Here is a 12500-nt window from a genome sequence, read left to right as displayed (position 1 = left end):
GGGAATGTCTTGGGAGTAAAGTCAAGGGTTAGTGAGAGGACTAGAAGTAGCAGCGCTCCTGAAGCAGTCGTGAGAATATGTGATAGAGTGTAAGAAAACCTCTAGATATGTGTAAAACTTAAAGTGATTGGAGAGAGATGGGTGATTATTGGTGCCTCTGCACCTGGTCATGAGAAGAAAGATCATGAGAGGCAAGTATTTTGGGAGCAGCTGAATGAGTGTGTTAGCAGCTTTGATGCACGAGACTGGGTTATAGCGATGTGTGATTTGAATGCAAAGGTGAGTAATGTGGCAGTTGAGGGTATAATTGGTGTACCTGGGGTGTTCAGTGTTATGAATGGAAATGGTGAGGAGCTTGTGGGTTTGTGAGCTGAAAAAGGACTGGTGATTGGGAATTCCTGGTTTAAAAAGAGAGATATACATAAGTATACGTATGTAAGTAGGAGAGATGGCCAGAGGGCTTTATTGGATTACGTGCTAATTGATAGACATGTAAAAGAGAGACTTTTGGATGTAAATACGCTGAGAGGGGCAGCTGGAGAGATGTTTGATCACTATCTTGTGGAGGCGAGGGTGAAGATTTGTAGCGTTTTCAGAAAAAAATAGAGAATGTTGGGGCGAAGAGAGTGGTGAGTAAGTGAGCTTGGAAAGGAGACTCGTATGAGGAAGTACCAAGAGAGATTCAGTGCAGATTGGCAAAAGGTGGGAGCAAATGACGTAAGGGGAGTGGGGGAGGAATGGGATGTACTTAGAGAAGTAGTGATGGCTTGCGCAAAAGATACATGTGGCATGAGAAAGGTGGGACGTGGGCAGATTAGAAAGGGCAGTGAATGGTGGGATGAAGAAGTGAGATTGTTAGTGAAAGTGAAGAGAGAGGCGTTTGGACGATTTTTGCATGGAAGTAGTGCATATGACTGGGAGATGTATAAAAGAAAGCGGCAGGAGGTCAAGAGAAAGGTGCAAGAGGTGAAAAAGAGGGCAAATGAGAGTTTGGGTAAGAGAGTATCATTGAATTTAGCGAGCATAAAAAGATGTTTTGGAAAGAGGTAAATAAAGTGTGTAAGACAAAAGGACAAATGGGAACATCGGTGAAGGGGGCAAATGGGGAGGTAATAACAAGTAGATGAAGTGAGAAGGAGATGGAGTGAGTATTTTGAAGGTTTGTTGAATGTGTTTGATGATAGATTGGCAGATATGGGCTGCTTTTGTCGGGGTGGTGTGCTAAGAGAAAGGGTCAGGGAGAATGGTTTGGTAAACAGAGAAGAGGTAGTGAATGCTTTGCGGAAGATGAAAGCCGGCAAGGCGGCGGGTTTGGATGGTATTGCAGTGGTATTTATAAAAAAAAAAAAAGAAATAGGGCCTGACTGTGTTGTTGTTTCCCTAGTAAGGATATTCAATGTATGTATGGATCATGGTGAAGTGTCTGATGATTGGCTTAATCCATGTATAGTGCCACTGTACAAAGTCAACGGGGATAAAGCTGAGTGTTCAAATTACAGAGGCATAAGTTTGTTGAGTATTCTTGGGAAATCATATGGGAGGGTATTGATTGAGAGGGTGAAGGCATGTACATAGCATCAGATTGGGGAAGAGCAGTGTGGTTTCAGAAGTGGTTGAGGGTGTGTGGATCAGGTGTTTGCTTTAAAGAATGTATGTGAGAAATACGTAGAAAGACAAATGGATTTGTATGTAGCATTTATGAATCTGGAGAAGGCATATGATTGGGTGGATAGATGCTTTGTGGAAGGTTTAAAGGGTATATTTTGTGGGAGGTAAGTTGCTAGAAGCAGTGAAAAGTGTTTACCAGGGATGTAAGGCATATGTGAGAGTAGGAAGGGAGGAAAGTGATTGGTTCCCACATATACGTGCATATACATTTCAACGTATACATACATATACAGACACATACATAAACATATATACACAAGTACATATCCATACTTACTACCTCCATCCATTCCTCTCGCCACCTCGCCACACATGAAACAGCATCCCCCCTTCCAGCGAGGCAGCGCCAGGAACAGACAAAAAAAAAAAAAAAAAGCCATATTCGTTCACACTCAGTATTTAGCTGTCATGTATAATGCACCGAAACCACAGCTCCTTTTCCACATCCAGGCTCCACAGACCTTTCCATGGTTTACCCTAGACGCTGCACATGCCTTGGTTCAATCCATTGACAGCACGTCGACCCCGGTGTACCACATCTTTCCAATTCACTATTCCTTGCACGCCTTTCACCCCGATCGCTCAAAATCTTTTTCGCTCCATCCTTCCACCTCCAATTTGGCCCCCCGCTTCTTCTTCCCACCACCTCTGATACATATATCCTCTTTGTAAATCTTTCCTCACTCATTCTTTCCATGTGTCCAAACCATTTCAACACACCTTTTTCTTCTCTCTCAACCACACTTCTTTTATTGCCACACATGTCTCTTACCCTTTCATTACTTACTCGCCTTTTCCTGTATAGTGAAGTGCAACCAGGAACAGACGAAGAACAACCTCATTGACTCACTACTCTCTAGCTGTCTTGTATGATGCACCGAAATTAAAGCCTTCCACCTATAGCCAAAACTCAAAGAATTTTTTCCCTGACTTTCTTATATTCCCTGGTTCACCTTTACAGGACGTCGCCCCCTGTGTACCACACTGCTCTAACTCACACTATGCCGTGTACTCCTTACGCCTTCCTGTATGTTCAAGCTTAACTTCTCAATACAGTACATCTTACACTTCATCCTTCCATATCCAGTTCGGTCTCTCCCCTCTTGTCCTTTTCACTTAGTATGCATATATTCTCTTTCTCAACCTCTTCTCACTCATCCTCTCTTCATCCCCATACCATCACAGCATACCCTCCCTATCTCTCTCAATCGTGTGCCTGCAATACCACATCTCTCTCCTATCCTATTATCACTACTTACTCGATCAGCTCTCCTCACACCACACACTTCTCAGACATTTATTCCCAACGCATTCAGCTCCAGTCGTACTTTTCGATCGAAGGCCCACTCCTAGCATTCACACACCACCACTGCGACTACTATGCCATCAGATGCAGTAACATCTCTTTCTATATACTCCTAAATGATCCCAGGACCTTAGCCCTTAACTCACGTTTCTAACTTCAGCATCCATGGTTCTCGCCGCTCCTTGTCCACTTCCAAGTATTTCGTCCAGATTTTCTCTAATCAAACACACATTCCAGCCCTTTCTAAAATTTTCAAACTTTTATTAACAATCACCTTCAAATTTCTTCTTTCGCACATTTTCCCAAAGTCCAGCTCCAGGATCTGCAGATCCTCACTCGAGTCTGCCATCACATGTGTCATCAGCAGACAGTATCTTACTAACCTCCTACCCTTCCGCTTCCTTCGCCCATCTCTCCAAGGAAACGCCAGTCCACTCCTCTCTCCAAGATCCTCACATTTACCCCATTTACTACCCCATCCATCAATAGATTAAACAGCCAAGGTGACATCAAACACCCTTGCTGCACACCCAGTCTCACTTCTCCCATGCCAAACCATTTCCTCGTACTGTATGTGTACTCAGCAAACCATTAGTGTGTTGAACATCCTTTCGAAGTGATAATCTGTCTCATCATGTGTGACGTCCTCCCTGTCCTCTTCTTTCTCTCTTATATTCACCATTGCTCCCTTTTCCATTTTCTATTCTCTCTCTTTTTGTGTGTCATCATTAGCGGTTTCTTTATTGCCTTTTTAAAAGTACTTAGGACTGTTTCGCTCCTCTGTTCCTGTGCATCCTTCAGCAGTCACCATGCCTGTGTCAACCAGCTCTTCATCATGTTAAGCACGGTCGTACTAAGTCAGTTCGTGGGTATAGTGTCTCAAGTAATGTGGTCAGGCTTTTCATTATCCCATCCTCTCCTCCCGCTCTGCCTTGGTCAGGTCTATTGTGACAGTACTATGCCTTATGTCTCTTTATTCAACTTGGAATTCAGGACCTTTTCCCTCCTTCTTAAACTCTCCTTGTTTATCATTCATATCGTTTCCCCGTGTTTCAATTCTTCCACTTAAGATAAAACAGTGTATGCTTATCTTCCGATATGCAGAGTAGCCGTCTTCAAGTGATGGCTCCACCAATCCTGCTGACCATTTTTTCTTTTCCAGTTGTTACACTTGAAGTATTGCATATTTCTCCATCATAACTCCAGTCTGAGAGCTTCAGCGATCACGCTTGCACCTGTCTTCTGGGATATGTCTTCTGTTTCCTTCTGCCAGTTAGTTTAAAGTCTTCTCTAGACTAGTGATTTATAACCGAGCCATCCTTTTTTTTTTGCGTATACGATGGTCTACTGTGTTAGGATGTTAGTCACAGTTCCGTCACTGTTACGAAAAGGAATATAGGCAGTAAACCGTTCAGGGATATTCTTCTTGTTCTTATTTCCTCATCATTTCACCTCAGGGTGAACGGACCTCAACCTTCTAGTACCTCAACCTCCTCATGTCAAACGTTGTATCAGCCAACTTCACACATTTGCGCTACGCAAGACTGAGGACTTACGTCGCACGTTGTTTAATATGTACATGAATGCTATGCACAGGTTGGTTTCCTTTAATTGCAGTTCTTCAACACCAGTTTTGCTCGTTGCCACCTGAACCACGGCTCTTCGTCTTTGTCTAGCAACATGCCATCATCTCATGACTTACAGGGTGTTTATGAGCTGGGGTTCCGGGCTATGGCCGCCAATTAGTGACATGGGACAGAGAAAACCTGTTTAATTTCAAATATTTTGAGAGACAGTCACGATGAATTCTGTTGGTTATCAGAGGGCATTGGGTTCTCAGCCGTACAATGACCGTGTGTAGTTACCTAGTTAGTTTTCTTTTTCCTTATGAAATGATGCGGCCTGCATGAAGACAGGGAGACATGAGTCGTTTGTGTTATTCACATGGTCATAATTGAGACAGAAACGAAGGATGTACTTACCCTAGACAGGAGACAATGATGGGCCATGGAAAGACGGTTTAGCGCAGCAACTACTCAGTTGAGACATGACAGAGCTGCTAGGGACAAAGTGCGCCTCTCACAGAAGGGTTTGGTCAAGTCTTGCCAGCGAGTGGAACGTGCCATTATTGCACAGATGAGGACAGCTTTAACACACGCGAAGGAGGGTTTGCCAGCCTCATGAAACAGCATTGATTAATGTACACATATTAAGTGTGTGCTTTGATGAGGAAACCGTGAGGACTTCCTATGATCTATGTGTTCTCAAGATTTTGTTATTTTTTTTTTGCTAACCTTTTGTGGTTGGTCAGGTTAGGTCAGCGTGGTTGGCATTATGATTACGTTAAGGTAATATTCAGTTTGGTGAGGAGGGAGCGGACATTAAGAATCCAGAGTGTGTGTGGGATACACCCGGCGTCTTTGATTCACCTGTTCTGATGTTTAAACTAGTCGGTGGGAGAGGCTGGAGTTATTTGATGCACATTTTAGAGGCTGTGGGATCCACGGCACATATCTTGGGGCAATGTGAGACACGACGGGTATGGCCCTTCAGCATGACGGTAGTACCCTTGTGCACGACGAGTGAGCGCGGCGGTACGACCCTTAAGGGACCTACAACTTGTGTTGACTGCGAGAAGAGGAGGTGACTGCCCATGCTTGTGAGTGCTCATTATCTCCATGATGCCGAGGTGGAACCCATGGATCGTTCCATTCTGTCAGTAAACCCATGACTGTTTAGAGACGATGGACAGCAGAATATAGGAGGTCTTATGATTTAGACAGTCGATGCGCGTACTACCTCGTCTAAACTTGAACCTTATATATATATAATTTACGTTTACCTTTATTGTCAGTAATCAAGCATTTTAATAAGGCGTACAAGTTGAAGACGACTCGTCCATGATGCAGACGGTCATACTGAAGCACCGACCTGGTCAGGTTGCTGGAGGCTGGGGATGTGTTATCAGCTCTGCCTCCTGGTCAAGGAGATGCCGGTGAGAGAGAGTCTGCAGACACAGACGGGGATAAAGCTGACTTTGACGGATATCGGAGCTAAATAGTAAATGATTATTTAGTAATTCAGCGACTTTGATGATCCCTTTATTGCAAGATGATGGATGCTGAGCAGTTGCCACGCTGTTCAATTGATGTACTACAACGTAATCTGAGTATGTAGTTATATTGTCCAGCCTGGAAAATGTAATTGCACTCTTGTGTACACGTGGGTGTTCGTTTATTCAGTTAATTACAAATGTTTGTTGAAGTAAAGAAAATGAAATTCAATGCCAGTGTGCAAAGTACAGTGCGTCTGTTTTATGTTATCAAGTAATTTCGTATTGTTTTATGAGACACACGTAAATTAACTGCATATATTTTACATATTCTTTATTATTTATTTCATATTTCTTGTTTATTTTAATAGAAATGCTTAGTGTTCACTCTAAAATGGTTAAGGTTTCTTTTTATACACTTTATAGTTTTGATCTTACAGTGAACAACTCTCAACTTTCTCATCATTATCTCGAATCATCGTATTTTCTTACCATTATCGCCTCTGTATTATCTATGTCACATAACTAACAGTGTATGGTTATAGATGAGTTCAGAGATCAGGCAGCTGAGCCAACTTGGTCTACTGTTAAAGTCATCAGTTTGTTGCGAAAAGAAAATGCTCATAATTATCCACAGTTTTAACTGTCCTAAGCGAGGTCAAGCCTGTTACAAACCTGTATGATGTCTTTAATTGCCGGGTAGAAATATGACTTGATCTTGAACGTATGAGCTTTTTGTTTACAGAAACGAACAACAACAGAGGAGTTTGAGCTTAACCTAATTTTTTTTTGTCCTTATAAAGTTATGTAAGTTCTTCAGTTATTTCCTACTTGGGAAGACAAGCTGAAAAACTTGGGGAAAATTGTTACTTAAAACGTGGCTTTTCCAGATTAAGGAAAAAGAAAGAAGACATAGATGGCAGGTTGGGTAGGAGAAATCTTACCTCGACAGCGAGTTTAGCTAACCTAGCATACTAACCCAGAGGCTAACCTAACAGATCTAGCGTACCAGAGATCTTTCCCAAGAGTTAGCCTTGCTAGCCCAACATAAAGGAATCTCGAGAGCAAGCTTAGCTACCTTTGCTAAAACGCAGCATCGAAATATGACAGCGAGAGCCTTTCCTTCAGGAGAGTAGTGATGCATCCTGGCAGATACACGAGGCTGTGACCAATACTATTGGATCAAGGAACTGGACGTAGAGAAGAATCATTGCTTGACTGTTCACATACTCACACTCGCCTGACGCCATCTGGCCACTCATACAGCACCATTTCTGCCGCCTTTTTCGTCAAAATAAAGCTACCCGCTTTGGTGTTATTTCTTTTAACGGCATTATGGGCTGCTTCCAATGCTTTCCTGGTCCTCGTGTCTATCCCCTGGTGTACAGTCTTTGCATCTCGGCAAGTGTTACTCCTCGTTCATATGTGCCACCAAAGCAATAGTTATGCGGTGGTTGTTTGCTGACGTCATCTTTGTGTTTCCGGTCCAGTCTTGCCGTAGTATGTCTCATATCCGTCGCATGGAATCTCGAATACTGTGCTCTTTTGTTGTTGTTGTTGTTGTCGTCTCTTCCCTAGTCCTTGTGATGTTTCTCACCTTCATCCCTGATGTAGTCGTTACGTCCACGGATATCGTCTGCACGATCTTGTTAAATATGTATTGCTTGCCATGTGTTAAGGATCACCATGTGTCTCGTACTCCCGTTGCTACTTTCATCGTCGCTTATCCATATTCCCTGTGTCTTTCCTTTGAGTTTGATTAACAGGCCCTTGGGGTAACCTGGTCTCATAAATGGTTCTATAATGCGATCACATTAATCTTTCAAGAAGTCTAGGCTTCATGCTCTGGGAGTCTTCAGTAAGAATCCAATAGCCAATCCAGACTTGGTCCGTCACCGTATGCTAATGGAATTATGTGGTGGAAAGGGTACGGGAACACAGAGCTGACGTCAGACCCCACCACACCACTAATGCTTCGGTGGTGCATGTGGACAAGGAGGGCAACTCGTCAGGACAGGGAGAAGGCGAAGATACAACACCAAGGAGTTGAAAAGAGGGAGAGGAAAGCATTGGAAACAGCACACATTGCCGCTAGAAGAAATATTAACACAAACGCGGGTAACTTTACTCGGGCTGAAATGCACCAGAAATGGGGCTCTGCGAATGGCCATTTTGCAGCAGTTGAACACAGGTATCGGACATCAGGCAGCGTCCCTTAGCGTCCAGAGCAGTGACTTTTCTCAGCGTTCAGTTCCTTGATCCAACAGTTTTGGACATAACCTTGTGTATCTGCCAGGTTGTATCATTATGTCAGGATGTCGAAACTGATTGAGAAGAACAAATATCTGGCTCTTGCTTTCAGTTTTCCTTTTGCTGCCATTTGCCAGTGTGATCCTTTGGATAACACCTGGCCTAGGTAGGCAGACGGAGGAACTTCACTCGACAACCAGCGTGCTAGAAATCTCACCGGGAGCCACGCGAAAATGGCGGGGGAACAGAACAGGTAATGATACCTGGAATTTTTTCAGTATTATCAGAGACAAAAAAAAATGTGAACATCCTAAACTAGTGAGAGTTGTAGCTATATGAAGCAACTGTAAGAACGGAATCAAATTCGATGATCAACGAACTTACGACAAACTCAAAAAGGTTTTTTCGCTGACGTCGGATATAAGCACCAAACCTTACGTTCCGGTGATACTGGAAATCTCGGTGGCACAAGGTTGAGGTGTCGATTGGTAAAAACGAGGAATGTATACCTGGGATAACAGACCGGTGATAACGGAACGAACGGTCTCACGACCTGACGTGCCAGTGATAACGGAAGCATCACAACAGACTGTTGGTCACGGAATTAACGATAACATCGCCGGACGTTTTAGTAATACCGGAAACTTTCTCAACGGACTGTTGGTAACGGAAGTAACGGTCACATAAGCCAAATGGTAACAGAAACAGTGGCCACTATCATCCTCCCCACATGCTTGTTTACTGTGATAATAACGGTCACGTGTGAGAGAATGAAGGATGAGTGCACGAGTCTGTATGCATGCCAAGTGTCACATACATAAATGCATCCGCAGCTGCATGTCACGCCACCAGAACATTGATAGTCGATAATAATCAAGCACACCAGCCCGTTGTCAGGCCGGAGTGCTGCTACGTACGTTACCTGGTTATAGTCCAGCGGCTCCAGAGCGGACGGCCATACGCTGTTGGCCGGTCAGTGCTGGTATATCGCAACCCGTCAGGTCTTGGGTATAATCGTGGGTCGTTACGAGCTGCAGGATTTTGATATATTTTTCCCAGTCTTCGAGGAGGTCCAGTGTACTGTGCTGGTTTAAAGTGGTGCAATGCACTGTGCTGGGTAGGGAGGTCCACCGTACCATGCTGGTTTTAAGGTTCCTGCTTTCGTTGGAACTCATACATATTTTATAGCTGGGCTAAAGACTGGGTCCCGAGCAGTGGACGATGTGATCATTCGTCGCTGGGGGAAGAAACTACTCATCCATCGGTTGTTTTCCTCCCTCACACCTACATCTGGCTCGGTGACAGAAGTATGCTTGATGCGAGGGTTTGTTTTGCTGTAGAGTTTTGTGATGATACCGGCATGTAGCAGCGTCGGTGGGCAGGCATCAAGCGTTGACGTACTTCGCTACCATCATGACGGACGAAGTTACGAGACAAATGCCAATTTGCTTGCCAGCGCTGGTGAAGGACCTGAATGTGTGATGGGGATCAGGGGTGGACTGGGCAATCGGGCATGGACTGAGGGCCCGGGCCATCAAGGGGGCCAACACCTGGGTCAGCGTAGAACCCCAGTTGCCTCGGGGTCTGGGCTACCGTCAGTGCACGTGTGGGTGGAACATTAATGAACCCATTTTCTATTTAAGATGATTAGTGGAAGTAGCTTCAGAATCATGTCGATACTGTTAATTCAGGATTCTAATGTATTATAATTGTTTCTGCTGCAGCATATTAAGTTATGTATAATTCAATGATTTATACTTTCAGGAAAGAACGAATTGAATCCTCTGGCAATGTCGAGGGTATGCAAGACAAGCGAGCGGAAGACGGCGCATCAGGAGGATCCATGATCGACGCCCAGACATAAGGTATTTGAATGTTTGATTCTCGTAAGACCGTCCCCAGCTGACGCATCTGCTGGGGGGATCTGTAGATCACAACTCCTCAAACACAGTCCTGATATCGCACAGCCAACACGATCTGTTTACACTGGGGTTTGCACTGAATTCATCTTTTTTTTTTCCACGAGCAATATCAGCGGGTGTTTATTGGTGAGAACGAACACAAGTGATCTTTGTGATACGATCCACAAGTTCATTTCTCACTGGATGTGTTGTCTAAAGGTAGGTCATCACAACAGCTTCGTCATGTTGGCCGAAGGAAATACCTGCAGTTGTACTATGTAAAAACCAGATGTGGTTCATGTTACTCCGTGATAGAGGGAACTTAATAGATTAATTTCCTTTTTTTTTCGCTAGTCTTGAGCTGGGGTAAGTGGTCCGCTGTACCGTGTTGAGGAAAGGTGGTCCAGTGCACCGTGCTGGGGTGAGGAAGTCCAAGGTACCGTCATGGTTTAAGGAGGTCCAATGTGCCTTGCTGGGGTAAGTAGGTCCAATATACAGTGCTGGGGTAAAGGAGTCGTGTACCGTGCTGGGGTAAGGAGGTTCAATGTACGTACTGGGGTAAGGGTGTCCCACTGTATCTTGCTGGTGTTACGTGGTCACTGTACCGCGCTGGGGTAAAGTGGTTCAGTGTACCGTGCTGGGGTATGGTGGTTTAGTGCAGTGTGTTGGGGTAAGGTGGTACAGTGTAACGTGCTGGGGTAGGGTGGTTTAGTGCTGTGTGTTGGGGTAGGGTGGTTCAGTGTACCGTGCTGGGGTATGGTGGTTTAGTGCAGTGTGTTGGGGTAAGGTGGTACAGTGTACCGTGCTGGGGTAGGGTGGTTTAGTGCTGTGTGTTGGGGTAAGGTGATACATTGTACTGTACTGGAATGAGGGGGGTGCACTACATGCTGGGATAAGGTGCTCTAGTGTACCATGCTGGAATAAGATGGTTCTGTACTATGCTAGGGTAAGGTGGTACAGTGTACCTTGCCAGGGCAGGGTGGTGCAGTGTACCATGCAAGGACAAGTTGATCAAATGTACCAAGCCGGAAGAAGGAGGTGCAGTGTACTTTACGTAGGTTAAGGTGGTCGGTCCAGTGTACCGTGCTGGGGTGAGGGGAGACCCATGGACAGCCGGACGGTGAACCCTTCCATTAAACCTGATTGCGATTCACATCTCCATGTTGCTAATATTTTAAATGTACGTTGAGAACGTTGAGCATTTGTAATCTGGCTAAATGATAGGCGTTCCAATTACTGTGTCTGCAACCACAGGCCAGCATGGATCAGGAACACGTGCTCACATGAAATCCTAAATTAAATGGCTTGTAGTGGTGGTCTTAATTCCCGGAGCCTCCCGTCAGCTGCGGCTTGAGTTGGAAAGAAGACTTGCAGTGTGTAGCGTGTGGGAACTGTGAAGACTTTACCCTCATGTTATTTCGTTGATAATTCGAGAGGTAGAGAGTCTCTCATCATGCAAAGAAGGATTTTAGCAGATTATATTTCGATTGTTTGAGCAGATAACATTTACATTTTTTGTATCACGTTTATGATATTTTAGATTCAATTTAGATTATTTAAGCAGATTACATTTAGATTACTTTTTTAGCGGATCATATTTTGAGTATTTCATGTATGTGCTAATGAGTTGTAGATATAATGAATTTAGATTGATCATGTGTGTCTAGGCGTGTGACATTAATTATTATTTTTTACAAAAGTGATACAGTGGTCTGGGGGAACATATAGAATCCCACCTGAGTAACGAACACTTTTCTCTGTCTCGAGGTCTGCCGGACACCCACGCCTCACATGGGTCATACACTCTCACTTTTATCGGTCCTCCCGCCACTGCGCATCTTGGCGACGTGCACCGCATCACCTGAATGAAGGTCCAAGCTTACCATAGCAGGCACGTTGCCCCGGGAATACCTCAGCAGGCACGTCGCCCTGGGAATACCTCAGCAGGCACGTCGCCCTGGGAATACCTCAGCAGACTCACTACCATGACACTACCCAGCAGGCACATTGCTCTGGCACTAGCTGAGCAAGAGCACCACCGTGACCCTACCTCAGCAGGAGCATTACCCTGGTGCTAAGACAGCTAGACCAACATGAGATAGTAGATACAAAGTTAGCAGACTTGAACCCCACAGGGGAGAGTAGGTGTTGGTGATCACGGAGGGGAGACGTTCGTGACTAGGGTAGGTAGTTAGTGGTAGCTGGAGAGGGTGGGTATGGGCGACTGGCGATGGTAGAAGTTGGCTATTAGGGAGGGTGGTTGTATGTAACTGGATTGGGTGGGTTCATGACTGGGTAAGGCATATGTTACTCGCATGAGCAT

At 44.8% G+C, this 12500-nt stretch overlaps 1 long non-coding RNA gene across 1 annotated transcript in view; it reads left to right on the top strand.

Moving 5' to 3' along the window:
• LOC139748943 (uncharacterized) overlaps positions 1-12500 on the top strand; it is a 352276-nt gene that overhangs the window by 78437 nt on the left and 261339 nt on the right. Inside the window, exon 2 of the long non-coding RNA XR_011712846.1 lies at positions 10041-10141. This is a non-coding gene — a long non-coding RNA (uncharacterized lncRNA). The remainder of the gene's footprint in view (positions 1-10040; positions 10142-12500) is intronic.

Source organism: Panulirus ornatus, chromosome 6 (assembly GCF_036320965.1).
Source record: "Panulirus ornatus isolate Po-2019 chromosome 6, ASM3632096v1, whole genome shotgun sequence".
In the NCBI taxonomy this organism is placed as follows: Eukaryota; Metazoa; Arthropoda; class Malacostraca; order Decapoda; family Palinuridae; genus Panulirus; species Panulirus ornatus.
This window is presented reverse-complemented; position numbering and strand designations above follow the sequence as displayed.